We start from the raw sequence: 12,755 nt of genomic DNA, 5'->3' as shown, positions 1-12,755 counted from the left end.
ATTGGTTAATTGATAATTAAAATGCACTTTGGTCTTAGTCCATATCATCTAAGCACAATTGTATTAGAAGTCTTAAGAGAAAGCAATGGAATTGGTTGGAATTGAACTAAGTGGCATTTATGTAAATACCACTTAGTTAAAGGGCACATTGGACCTTAAATGATATTTGCATGGACTTAAAGTATGGTTAGTAGAGATAACCATTCCAAATCAGAATTTTTGAAGAAGAGAGAGCATAGGAACATGGAAAGAAAGAAGTTCATCATCTTCATATCTCCATTTTCGCAACCCTTGATACAGCTCCACTAAATCAGGTATATCTCTCTACTCGTAACTCCGATCGTAACGATTCTGTTCCCATTGGAAAGCTAACGAATTTCTCTTCGATTTGCACCTATGGTTCGCATCTATAGCTTCTGTCTTGAAGGAGAAAAATGAGTTTGAAGTTGGGACATGCATGCTGAATGTGAAGAAGGAGGGGTTACGGGTTTGGTGAACTTGAAGGTGTAGTTTGTGTCAAGAAGATAGTCCAATGGCAGCAAGAACATGATCTTAACCTCCATTGATGCAAGGTGAGTCCTTAGTTAGATACCTTGGGGAATTTGTATGCAAGGGTTTATGTTGGGAATTGGGGTTTGAGTGATAATCCATATTGCATGTGATCAACTTGCTTAATTGATGAGTATATGTTGCATGTTGATGATTATGAATATATGTGTGATATAAATTGTTGGGACTGTATTGGTAGTGCAGGGGATTCATTATAGAGCATTTGGGACTGTTATAGAACCCTTAAAATGCAGAAAAATGATTCTGGTACAGTGTAACCGGTTACGGGTTTTGTTGTAACCGGTTACCCTGTTGAAAAATTGGAAATCTGGGCATTTTCGTGCTCGTAACCGGTTACGGTTTTGGCGTAACCCGTTACGCTGGGTTAAAAGGGAAAAATCAGCAAACTTCGGAAATTCGTAACTTTCGGCTCGGGTATCGGAATTGCGCAAACTTTATATCGTTGGAAAGCTAGCGACGTGTACTTTCTAATAAAATTGGTCCCCAAACCAGAATGTTTGATTTAACCATAGTGGAACCCCATTTAGTGAATCAATGAATTAGTATGAGAACTTATGTCTCTATCATTGGATTAATAATTCTCATGTTATGCGTGATATATATTATCTATTGCTTACTATGAATGTGACATCCATATTTGAGAATGTTATGCCATTATGTTTTATACATGAAAATCTATGGACACCGTCGTTTCGGTTAAATGATCGGTATTGATTGCATTGTTTGTGACCTTGACTTTATGTCATATTTCTGTATGCTTGAATCGAAGTGGCCGGCAGGCTAGATTGGGACGCTGCTCTGACCGTGTAGTCTATGAGCCCTCCCGGACCGTGTAGTCCAATGGAATAACCCGTTCATGTGTATTGTTCGATATGGTGTGCATCTGAGCTACCGTTGCAGTGTGCTCGTGAGTTTCCGCACGGGGTTTTACTCACTTGGCGTTAACACACTTGCGTGCTCGGTATGGTGGGGTTATGCGGCCAAGTAGGCTAATGCATAATGAGATAACTCACCTCTAGTGAAGTCACGTAGACTAACACTAGGCTTTCGCCCGATGGGCTCAGGCGTCAAGGTGGCGGTTTGTACTCGGCGTAACTCACTAGCGTGAAGGAGGTTAACGGGACAATGACGCCAATTAGGCCAGGTCATCGCACGGCCATTTAGGCTTGTGTAGACTCGTTTAACCATCCTGCAGTGTGCTTGTACAAGTCCCTTGACAAATAGGCAGGAGGTTACTCATCGAGGATGCATTTATTCCATAATCCTAGTCGGGGTTGTTTACACTTCTGGATTCCTCGTATGTGGATGCGGGTTTGCATACTTGTTTGCTATACTACGTGTATCTGTTTGAGACAAGTCCAATGGTGGACGAGTCACTTGTTTTCTCCGTACTTGTACCGGATGTGAGGTTGAACCCCGGATCAATGGTGGATTCGGTTTTGTTGATGCATGTACCCTGTAGAACCGAGTGGACCCATAGGATAAAAGGACTCACTGAGATTTAGTAATCTCACCCCATTCCAATTATATTTTTTTCAGGTGCAGTTTAGTAGTGGTTGGTCAGTAGCAGGTTGGACTGAAGACTTGGAAGTGATGACGGCTCGGAGACCTCGTCTGATCTCATTTTTTCCGCTGTGCAGACCCATTGAAGACACATGTTTTGTAATTCTTAATAGGATTTCATGTTGTATTCTAAATGGATCCTTCTATAACTATAGCTTTTGTATGTACTCAATATCAATTATTAACGTTTCATGCATGATATACTAGTCAATTATGTATGGGGTGTTACAGTTGGTATCAGAGCAGGTCAATTCTCGGCCGAGCCATGAGACATCACTAGCAATTCCTTTCCTCCTCTCAAGTGTGCATTGCCAGCCTGATTTTACTGATATCTCATTCAGTTGTTGAACTTGATCAACTCATCGACCGAGTGCGAGACAGTAGAATTACGGCAGAGCCGCCACAAGGACTCGTAAACCTGCAAGGTTGTGAACCTAAGTTGTCGGAGTGAGATGAGTAATGAATTGTTTGGACGTTGTAAGTGGATAATATTGGAGTTGTCAGAATTAAGAGGAGCGTTTGACGCAAAGGAGTAATAGCCGAACTACCAAGGTGTGGATGAAGACAGCTAGAACCCCTAGGATTTTGATTGGACGGAGTGAAACTTTCTCTAAGTCTTGGTAATAGCAAGGGAAATCCAAATAGGATTGAGTAGGAGCCTTGTAAGTGATATTCTCCGAAGGTGTTGAGCTGTGAATTAGTAGGATTCAGTACTGATGATGCTGCCGGTGTTAAGTGTGACAGGTGAGCTGATAGGACAAAATGGCCTCTGAAAATGCGGACAGAAGAGTTAGACCTTTCTGATTGCGCTGGTACGGACAATAATTGGGTGGATGAAGTATTAGATCCTGATCCAACTTGAAGTACCCTAAGCGAGAGTAGATACCTAGTAGATGTTGGTGGAATGTACGAGCGTGGTAGCTTACGACTGGGTGAGGCTTGAATACCCGGTCGATAGAAGAGGATATGTATTTCTGTTCTTATCATTTTATATTTAAGTTCTAGAACTACGCTAGATGGAATATGAAATGATGTAGAAGCGTGAAATGCAGTGACCTAAGTTCTTGTTAGTTGTTGTTCGTCTGACCCCGAGTGAAACCATAGAACTACGCTTGGTGTTGAGTGTTTAGGCGAGTAAGAACTAAGATCTATCTGGAACGTCAGTAGGATGATCACAATTGAGTTGATTGTTAGGAACCATAGTATTCCTATCTGGACTGGATTATCGTTAGAATCTCATGCATGCGTGGGGCGAGTGGGTACGCGCACTGCATGGTGATCCGAAGTTGAACTTCAAATCTTCGTGCTTGCCGTGTTGGCTTTCCGAGTAAGTAAACCTTGGTGTGTAGCACTCTCAGGTTTTAGCATCCTGAGGAGTGTGATTCGAAGGACTTGAGGAACGATGAGCCTATTGGAAGCCTGTTCAGACACTGGTCGGTTGTGACAGTAGGATACTCGTGGGGGTCATTATACGCCACTGAGGTAGTTACCTGGATACTTGGCCTCGGAGTTAGACCACCATGTTGGTACTACCAGACGGGTATAATGCCACAGTATCGCTATCGTGCACAAAGATGCGTGAGCCATCTTTTTCCGACATGTGTGGGACAAAGGTGATCTGAAGCTCAAAGTAGAATTCTGATTTGGCACTTGTGAGATGCAGATCCAGACTCTCATAAGGTATGTGGGATAAGGATCCATGCGTCGCGCTCGATAGTAGAGGAATAACTAGGAAGCCGGTGGTGAAATGGATCAAGATCCAATACTATACTTATGGAGACTCTTAGTGATCGTGATCGCGTGAGTTAGTATCATATTGTAACTTGGGGACGTTCTCGTTTCATGAAGTGTTAAGTTGGAAATTTTGCATGAGTGTCTAGAGTGAAACTTATGTGCGGTCATGATATCCTGGTCAGCATGGTGAGTGGCTATCATGTACCATTGGCGACCGGTGATGGAATATACAAGTTGTATCTTGGATCGGCTCGATATGTGATGTGTCCGGTAAGGTATTGCTAGATACTCTGAATGGAGAAGTGTTAATCTTGGTAAGCATGGACATTTTGGTTTGAGAACTGCTAAGGAGTTTATAAGAGAGATGTTCGAAGTGCAAAGTGCAATTTCTTGCATTGTGGCTACACTTTGACTGTTAGAAGCACTGCAATGAAGGATGCAGCCGCTGAGGAAGTCAGTTCAGTGTCTGATTCAGAGGTGGAACATACGTTAGATAACTGTGTGAATGGAGTGTGGCTATGGGAGGATTGTTATATCAGTAAGTCGCACGAGTTATCAGAGGTGATACTACGCTAAGAGAATGAAGGTGTATGGTTGGGCAGTAGTTGTGTAAAACTGCTAGAGTTATCATGAACTGCAGTATGTCGTGAAGGATTCGATATACCGGTTAAGCAACAAAGATTTGTTGGAATGAAAAACATAGCAGATGTACACTGTGGAAATCAGTGACAAGGGCGAACCTCTAAGTCAGTGAGTGTTTGGGTTTCAATGTCCTGAGGATGAAACGTGTACCTAAGTTGTGGTAGATGAACTATATGGAATGACAGAGTAAGTAGAAGCTTGATTATGGAAAGTACGCAACTTCAAAGAGTAGTAGTCGATGATGGATGTATATAGAGTTCTGGCACGTGTTGTAATTGGACGACTGTAGATAAGGAATTATTGTGTATTAATGGGAACTAAGTGAATTATGGATATAATATGACTCAGAGGATTTCAAGGTGTGTGACTTGTTGGGATCAGAGTAGCACAACAGATCAAGGAAGAATCAGATAAGTCCGAGGTAGGAACGGACGGACTATTCGTAGGATTTATGTTGGGATGAAAGTATCTTCCTAAGGGAAATTGTCGAAGCAGCGTTTCGTTCTTTCTAGTCTCTCAAGGATCACCATAACTTGAGAGGTGTTGTCAATGGACCAGCTTGGGAATACATTTTGTGGATGGCATGCGGTCCGATGTTCGTAGGTTATCAGCTTAGCTTGTCAGTCACAAGGGTTGGACTGAGTATCAGACCGCCGGAACGCTGAAAGCTAGAGAGGACATTTAGTTGGCGCAAGTTCTTTGTGGTTATGCCTTGTGTACTACGATTGTACAGGAAGACTGGTACAATGGTTACAGGTCAGTTGTTGAATTTAGCCTCTTATCAGTAAAATCTTGTTCGAAGTTGTCGAATGTCAAGGCTATAGTTGCAAGACGATTACACCTTCGCGGTTTACGGTGACAGTTGTATAAGTAAAGATAAATTTGGAACAATCATCCTAAGACTTTGGGAACCAGAGATTAAGACCGAGGAATTTGGAGATCACCTAATGACATTTTATGGACTCGAGTGGAGATAACTTGAAGTGTTATCGCAGAAGCGATGTTGTGGCGGTAATTCTCAAGTGGGAAATAATTCAAGGAGCTGAGTGAATCAGTAATGTTTGTTGAACGAGGGTGAACACACCAGAGAATGAAACGAAGGATATCCGACATGAGTGGATTATTAGAGTTTTTGAAGTTCTGGAGATTCAGTGCAGAGCAGTGAAGGTCAAGGACCCTAGAAGGATCTTTCCCCAGATATGTCAGGACGAAGTATCAGATTAGACGTGTTGCTTGAGAGTTAAGGTTTCTAATCATGTGTAGTGGGATGCAAGCGTTTTGGCAGATTATGTTTCTTCGTATGGAATGACCATCAGACAGAGTAGAGAGATTATCTAAAGAGGAATGTGAGTAACGTTCTTCCCTTTGTTTGGATAGATATGAAGAGTTGGTTTTCATGGTGAACAGAAGGAATTCGATGACGAATTCTATTTAAGGGGGGAGAATGTAATACCCCAACTCTCCGACACCGGTAATTATCATTAAACTGGTTAATTGATAATTAAAATGCACTTTGGTCTTAGTCCATATCATCTAAGCACAATTGTATTAGAAGTCTTAAGAGAAAACAATGGAATTGGTTGGAATGGAACTAAGTGGCATTTATGTAAATACCACTTAGTTAAAGGGCACATTGGACCTTAAATGATATTTGCATGGACTTAAAGTATGGTTAGTAGAGATAACCATTCCAAATCAGAATTTTTGAAGAAGAGAGAGCATAGGAACATGGAAAGAAAGAAGTTCATCATCTTCATATCTCCATTTTCGCAACCCTTGATACAGCTCCACTAAATCAGGTATATCTCTCAACTCGTAATTCCGATCGTAACGATTCTGGTCCCATTGGAAAGCTAACGAATTTTTCTTCGATTTGCACCTATGGTTTGCATCTATAGCTTCTGTCTTGAAGGAGAAAAACGAGTTTGAAGTTGGGACATGCATGCTGAATGTGAAGAAGGAGGGGTTACGGGTTTGGTGAACTTGAAGGTGTAGTTTGTGTCAAGAAGATAGTCCAATGGCAGCAAGAACATGATCTTAACCTCCATTGATGCAAGGTGAGTCCTTAGTTAGATACCTTGGGGAATTTGTATGCAAGGGTTTATGTTGGGAATTGGGGTTTGAGTGATAATCCATATTGCATGTGATCAACTTGCTTAATTGATGAGTATATGTTGCATGTTGATGATTATGAATATATGTGTGATATAAATTGTTGGGACTGTATTGGTAGTGCAGGGGATTCATTATAGAGCATTTGGGACTGTTATAGAACCCTTAAAATGCAGAAAAATGATTCTGGTACAGTGTAACCGGTTACGGGTTTTGTTGTAACCGGTTACCCTGTTGAAAAATTGGAAATCTGGGCATTTTCGTGCTCGTAACCGGTTACGGTTTTGGCGTAACCCGTTACGCTGGGTTAAAAGGGAAAAATCAGCAAACTTCGGAAATTCGTAACTTTCGGCTCGGGTATCGGAATTGCGCAAACTTTATATCGTTGGAAAGCTAGCGACGTGTACTTTCTACTAAAATTGGTCCCCAAACCAGAATGTTTGATTTAACCATAGTGGAATCCCATTTAGTGAATCAATGAATTAGTATGAGAACTTATGTCTCTATCATTTAGTGAATCAATAATAATTCTCATGTTATGCGTGATATATATTATCTATTGCTTACTATGAATGTGACATCCATATTTGAGAATGTTATGCCATTATGTTTTATACATGAAAATCTATGGACACCGTCGTTTCGGTTAAACGATCGGTATTGATTGCATTGTTTGTGACCTTGACTTTATGTCATATTTCTGTATGCTTGAATCGAAGTGGCCGGCAGGCTAGATTGGGACGCTGCTCTGACCGTGTAGTCTATGAGCCCTCCCGGACCGTGTAGTCCAATGGAATAACCCGTTCACGTGTATTGTTCGATATGGTGTGCATCTGAGCTACCGTTGCAGTGTGCTCGTGAGTTTCCGCACGGGGTTTTACTCACTTGGCGTTAACACACTTGCGTGCTCGGTATGGTGGGGTTATGCGGCCAAGTAGGCTAATGCATAATGAGATAACTCACCTCTAGTGAAATCACGTAGACTAACACTAGGCTTTCGCCCGATGGGCTCAGGCGTCAAGGTGGCGGTTTGTACTCGGCGTAACTCACTAGCGTGAAGGAGGTTAACGGGACAATGACGCCAATTAGGCCAGGTCATCGCACGGCCATTTAGGCTTGTGTGGACTCGTTTAACCATCCTGCAGTGTGCTTGTACAAGTCCCTTGACAAATAGGCAGGAGGTTACTCATCGAGGATGCATTTATTCCATAATCCTAGCCGGGGTTGTTTACACTTCTGGATTCCCCGTATGTGGATGTGGGTTTGCATACTTGTTTGCTATACTACGTGTATCTGCTTGAGACAAGTCCAATGGTGGACGAGTCACTTGTTTTCTCCGTACTTGTACCGGATGTGAGGTTGAACCCCGGATCAATGGTGGATTCGGTTTTGTTGATGCATGTACCCTGTAGAACCGAGTGGACCCATAGGATAGGAGGACTCACTGAGATTTAGTAATCTCACCCCATTCCAATTATATTTTTTTTCAGGTGCAGTTTAGTAGTGGTTGGTCAGTAGCAGGTTGGACTGAAGACTTGGAAGTGATGACGGCTCGGAGACCTCGTCTGATCTCATTTTTTCCGCTGTGCAGACCCATTGAAGACACATGTTTTGTAATTCTTAATAGGATTTCATGTTGTGTTCTAAATGGATCTTTCTATAACTATAGCTTTTGTATGTACTCAATATCAATTATTAACGTTTCATGCATGATATACTAGTCAATTATGTATGGGGTGTTATACTATATATATATATATATATATATATATATATATATATATATATATATATATATATATATATTTATATATAATTATATATTATAAACTGTAATTCTTTCAGTTCATTCTATATTATTTAATATTATTATGAAAACATATAATTACCCCTTTTTTGACTCTTTCAATAATGAAAATTTTAATTACTCATTATATATGTTTAATATGTAGATTACTTTTTAATTATTTTTTGAATTATAATATTATTTTTGTTGTAACCTAATAAATATGTTGTTAAATGTTCTATTAAATTATGTAGAATATAAACGTCAATGTGAGATCTTCTTTCTTTTGTTTTTTTGTTGCTAGTATTTAAGAATGATTTTGCTTTTCTTTTAGCTTTTTGTTGTAATTGGTCTTTCTTTGAAGCACGTTAAAATTTGAACTATATATTTCTCTTTTGCACAGTGAGAATGTGAAAATATTCTGTAGAGATATTTTTATAGAGGCAATATTTTAGCTCAAGATTTGAAGATGGAGTTGATTGGTAAAAATGTCACATCCGCAAAACATTAAAGCAACAAGAAATCAAGTTTTTATAAGTATATATATATATATATATATATATACCAAATATGGAACATTAGTTTTAAAAATGAGCCATTAATTTAAATTATTTGTTGATTATTAAAAAAATTATATTCAAGTTTGGTTAAATTTTTTCTATTAGTTACTTAATATTAATCTAATATACATAGAATTAAAATTAAAAACTAGTCGAAAGAAAGTTAACACAACTTAACTTCTTTTAATTAAAAAATAAGTTGAGTTCATTTCTAGAATTAAAAATAAAAAATTTGAGAACATATGTGTTGTGTATTATGCATTTTTACAATTTCTATTATTAAGCAAAATAACCTCTTAATTTAGAAATTGCGAGTATTTAAAAAAAAAACTATATCAATGAACAAGTAATGATGATATCAAACTTACTCTTGGTAGGATCATTTAAATTTTAAAGTTGATGGTGAAGCCAATCATGTTGCGGTTTAATCATCACGTATCTATTTTTTATTAAAATTCAAAATTTTAAATTATTAGTAATTTTCTCATTAAATTCATCTTTTATTTCAAAAATTAGCACGGTTCAAATTAAATTTTTAAGGTATTGAAAATTTGTCTACTAGAGACTTGTCTTTCGACCATTTCTTTAAACATTCATTATTATCAAAGGAAACAGGTCTAAATTGAAGGATTCAGCGGCCTCGACGTACATGAAGCTCTTTGATTTGATATCAAGAGTACTATTTATTGGCTAGAGTGCGAATTTGTGATAGGAAACATTCGAGAGATATCATGGAAAGGCTAAGGTACATGATTTGCAAGAGAAATAACTATCAAGTATGACTCGACCAATTTGCTCATCTAAATTAAAAGGTAAAAAAACTCATTTCCTAGAAAAAAGTGAGAATATAATAAATCTTTCTTACTGCCTAATAATAATTAAAATAATAATAATAATAAAAGAATTAATAATATACATAATAAAAATAATAGAAATATTATTTCAAGAAACTATTTCTTTTAAAAAATAAATGTCCATGTCTAAATTTTTGTAGAATTGTATTGGATCGTCTTCCAAACGAACTTAAATTAATTTCTTTTGTTTTTGTTGACATTTTTATCATGAAACTATATAAGAATAAAACATATATTTAATTTTTTTCTAAAATAGTTAATTAAAATGAAATACACACGTTTAAATTTTCAGGCATTTAACATTCATCCATAGTTTGAAATAGGTGACAAGAATTTACTTTTAAATTCTGATTCACTTGTAATAGTCATGTTTAAGGAATTATTTTATTTTTGATAATATATATTATTAGAAAATATAAATTCAAAATACAATAAAGCAATTCATTTTATTTATTTTGATTTATTGAAGGGTATATTAACTTCTCATTCATTACAACAACATTTGCGAATTAGTAATCCCTCGCATTTACCACCTTTTTTACAGCCATCTGTTTCACAACGTTCACGACAATTCTCATTAGACTGGCATCCAGTACCATCTAGACAATGTTTTCCCAAAGGATTTTCCACAGGACTTCTCGCCAAATTTTTCTCACCACTTGATATCCCTACAACCAAAAAAAGGTTACGTAAATTTCAATTCATTAATTATGTTTTACGAATTTATTAGATTAGTTATTATATTAAACGAATACAAAATGATAGATCAAACAAATTTTATTCTTTACCTGACAGCAACATCATACTAATAAACAAAACCAAACAAAGGTAAGATCGATTGATATCAACGCTAGCCATTGTCGAAGATTTCACCTTATAGTTATATCTTTTGAGATTTAAAACTTACATGCTCATTTTATATTCAATTGAAATGAAAGATATGGAAGGTAAAAAGTATTCAAAAGTTTTGTTCCTAAAAACAAAAGTAATGGAAAAAGTTAAATAAATAAGATGAATTAATATATTTTATAATATTATTGTTACTTTTTTAAAATGTTTTTAATTATATATATAAATATATATATATATATATATAATTATATATTATAAACTGTAATTCTTTCAGTTCATTCTATATTATTTAATATTATTATGAAAACATATAATTAACCCTTTTTTGACTCTTTCAATAATGAAAATATTAATTACTCATTATATATGTTTAATATGTAGATTACATTTTAATTATTTTTTGAATTATAATATTATTTTTGTTGTAACCTAATAAATATGTTGTTAAATGTTCTATTAAATTATTTAGAATATAAACGTCAATGTGAGATCTTCTTTCTTTTGTTTTTTTGTTGCTAGTATTTAAGAATGATTTTGCTTTTCTTTTAGCTTTTTGTTGTAATTGGTCTTTCTTTGAAGCACGTTAAAATTTGAACTATATATTTCTCTTTTGCACAGTGAGAATGTGAAAATGTTCTGTAGAGATATTTTTATAGAGGCAATATTTTAGCTCAAGATTTGAAGATGGGGTTGATTGGTAAAAATGTCACATCCGCAAAATATTAAAGCAACAAGAAATCAAGTTATTATAAGTATATATATATATATATATATATATATATATATACCAAATATGGAACTTTAATTTTAAAAATGAGCCATTAATTTAAATTATTTGTTGATTATTAAAAAAATTATATTCAAGTTTGGTTAAATTTTTTCTATTAGTTACTTAATATTAATCTAATATACATAGAATTAAAATTAAAAACTAGTCGAAAGAAAGTTAACACAACTTAACTTCTTTTAATTAAAAAATAAGTTGAGTTCATTTCTAGAATTAAAAATAAAAAATTTGAGAACATATGTGTTGTGTATTATGCATTTTTACAATTTCTATTATTAAGCAAAATAACCTCTTAATTTAGAAATTGCGAGTATTTAAAAAAAACTATATCAATGAACAAGTAATGATGATATCAAACTTACTCTTGGTTGGATCATTTAAATTTTAAAGTTGATGGTGAAGCCAATCATGTTGCGGTTTAATCATCACGTATCTATTTTTTATTAAAATTGTAACACCCATATATAAATACATGCATCAAATCATATAAGTATACATGAATCCAAGTATTTGGTACTGAAATACCAATAAGTTCCTAGACAACACATTATACATATTAATGCCCAAATACTAAAGTTCTACACAATGGCATAATACATACAAGATGTTCAAAATAAAAGCTAAGAACTAGATCAGACAATGATCTCAAAAGAACTCCACGACGGAAGCTTCGCCATATCCAAAATAAGAACAAGGAATAAGGAAATCAAACTTCTTTCTCCTTACCCTTCACGGAACCTGTAGTACCTGAAATCAATAATTAATGGGGTGAGATATAAAATCCCAGTGAGTTCCCTATCCTATGGATCCTCTCGGCTTTACAAGGTTCTAGCCTATCACTCTCAAATCAAGACAAGGAACTAGACCTTGAGTTCACACACTAACATTATATGGAATCATACTTAGAGTTCAACAACTCAACACAAGATTATTAATCGGAAACCAATACCAAGGCATCCCCATATTCCCGTCCCCTTCTACGTCTAGGAGGTGGCACGAGTCATGAATCCTTTGGAAAAATCTTGACATACGAAATGGATTCGGACTCATGAGCCTTTCCCCATGAATCGTCACTTCACATGGCCCGTACACCATCACAAGTCTCTACCCGTAGGTTCCATTCGTACACAAAAGCGGGAATCAAACCTGCCAAGATTATGTGCCCTTCCGCACGGTGAATGCCTGTTAGCATTCAAAGGAAAAATAAAGAAATAAAGAAATACTACGGTTCCGATTAATACATCAACAATGGTGATCGCTTCCGCAAACCACTAGGCCTGTTAGCCTTTCCTCAT

Source organism: Vicia villosa, linkage group LG6, assembly GCF_029867415.1.
Source record: "Vicia villosa cultivar HV-30 ecotype Madison, WI linkage group LG6, Vvil1.0, whole genome shotgun sequence".
In the NCBI taxonomy this organism is placed as follows: domain Eukaryota; kingdom Viridiplantae; phylum Streptophyta; class Magnoliopsida; order Fabales; family Fabaceae; genus Vicia; species Vicia villosa.
This window is presented reverse-complemented; position numbering follows the sequence as displayed.